This window comes from Elephantulus edwardii, unplaced genomic scaffold (assembly GCF_000299155.1).
Source record: "Elephantulus edwardii isolate Elephantulus edwardi_28Jun2011 unplaced genomic scaffold, EleEdw1.0 scaffold00166, whole genome shotgun sequence".
Taxonomy (NCBI): domain Eukaryota; kingdom Metazoa; phylum Chordata; class Mammalia; order Macroscelidea; family Macroscelididae; genus Elephantulus; species Elephantulus edwardii.
The window spans coordinates 1,575,343-1,577,567 of NW_006399916.1; the positions used below are offsets into that span (position 1 = coordinate 1,575,343).

The 2,225-nt window shown below is 53.7% G+C and overlaps 1 pseudogene; it reads left to right on the forward strand.

Moving 5' to 3' along the window:
• The first annotated feature begins 408 nt into the window (after positions 1-408).
• On the forward strand, positions 409-1,551 carry LOC102874635 (annotated as a pseudogene).
• The last annotated feature ends 674 nt before the right edge of the window (positions 1,552-2,225 follow it).

Sequence of the window (2,225 nt, forward strand, 5' to 3'; positions counted from 1 at the left end):
AAGTACCTGGCAGAGAATGGAGGAAGCCTGTTTTTCCCTTCTAGAAGAGGCTTCTCATCTCTGTCGAGATGCCCAGGAACTCCCTGTTGCCTGAGTTAAGGATTCCACGTTGTCAGGCCTGACAGCAGTTTGTTCCCCAAAGTACTTGAGTGAGCATGGAGGAAGCCAATTATTCCCTTCTGGAAGTGGCTGCTCACCTCCTTCAAGATGCCTAGAACCTCCCTGTTGCCTGAGTCAAGGGGTTCCACATGGTCAGGCCTTACAACAGTTTGTCCTCCAAAGCAGCTGAGTAAATGATGAGTGTTTTAGTAAGAAGAAAAACACAAGAGAGAAAGTTATAAGAATGTAGAAACAGATTTTATAATTGTGTAGCCCCAAGTAACATAAAACCTGGAGCCTCGAACAAAGATGGCGGCGCCCTGGTGGCGAGCCGCGCTGCAGGGAGGTCAGCGATGGAGGACGCTCAGCACCTCAGCCGCCTGCCAGCGGCGGACCGCCCCGCTGGGGCCGATGCCCAATGCGGACATCGACGTGAGCAACCTGGAGCAGCTGGAGAAGTACCGCAGCTTCGACCGCTACCAGCGCCGGGCAGAGCAGGAGGCGCAGGTCCTGCACTTGTGGCAGACCTACCGGGAACACTTCGGGAAGAAGTCAGATCCTGAAGGCCAGATTGACATCGGGCTGCCCCCACCCAAGATCTGCAGGGCCCAGCAGCTGCTGGAGCGCAAACAGTTCCTCCAGGCACTCTGGACCAACGCAGAGGAAGAGCGGGCTGCCAGGCTCAGAACCGCCCAAGTCCCCGTGGAGGTCGTGCGGGCCGAGTGGGAGAGGACCTGCGGCCCTTACCATAAGCAGCGACTGGCGGAGCACTACGGCCTCTACCGGGACCTGTTCCAGGGCGCCACCTTTGTGCCCCGAGTCCGCCTGCACGTGGCCTTCGCGGTGGGAGAAGAGGACCTGATGCCCGTGTACTACGGCAACGAAGTCACCCCAACTGAGGCCACTCATCTGCCGGAAGTGACCTATGAGGCAGATGAAGGCTCCCTGTGGACCTTGCTGCTCACCAACCTGGATGGACACCTGCTGGAGCCAGATGCTGAGTATGTCCACTGGCTGGTGACAAACATCCCGGGGGCCCAGGTGACAGAAGGCCAAGAGATGTGTCACTATCTGCTCCCCTTCCCTGCCCAAGGTTCCGGCTTCCACCGCTTTGTCCTCCTGCTCTTCAAGCGGAATGGAACCATCGACTTCTCCGAGGACACCCGCCCCTCACCCTGCTATCAGCTGGCTCGGCGGACCTTCCACACCTTTGATTTCTATAAGAAACACCAGGAAGCCATGACCCCATCTGGCCTCGCCTTCTTCCAGTGCCGCTGGGATGACTCAGTCACCCATGTCTTCCACAAGCTTCTCGACATGCGGGAGCCCGTGTTTGAGTTTGTGTGGCCGCGCCCTTACCACCCCAGGCAGAAGCGGTTCCCCCACCGACAGCCTCTATGCTACCTTGACCGATATCGGGACAGTCACGAGCCCAGCTACGGCATCTACTGAGGGCCCGAGTGCCACCCCTGCGCAGATGGACTAGGCCTCAGGTCACCCTGCCAGGCCTCAGCTGGGGCTGGAAAGAGCAACAGAGGCACAGCTCCAGGGGCCCAGCTGTGTTCCCAGCCCGGCCTGAGGCCAGACCTGTGCAACCCTCCCAGCAGGCCTGGGATGGAGGACAGGAATAAAGAGTTTCTGTTTGGAAAAAAAACAAAACACAAAACAAAACAAAACAAAAACCTGGAGCCTCCAGAAACGGATATACGCAAGATAAATTTGTCTCCTAGAGCTTCCAGAGGGAGTAAAACCCTGACAACATATTAATTTGGACCACAGTCTCCACAACTGTGATAAAATAAATTTCTTTTTAAGCCACTGGATCTGTCATAATTTATTATGATTGCCCCAGGAAACTAATACATCAGGTGTGAAAAGTATAAGAAGACTATTTCCATCCTCTTAATTTATTTATGTATACAAGAAGAAAGAGTAGGGCTTCAACACTCCTTTTTGTTTCCTAGATTTTCATGTCTTTGTCAAATTGAGGAGGCCCTGAATCATTTGCTTCATAAAGTCAAGAACTGTATTCTTCAATATGGTTTGAAGCTCAACATCAAGAAGACAAAGATTCTCACCAGTAGGCCAATTGGCAACACAGTGATAAATGAAGAAGAGATTGAGGT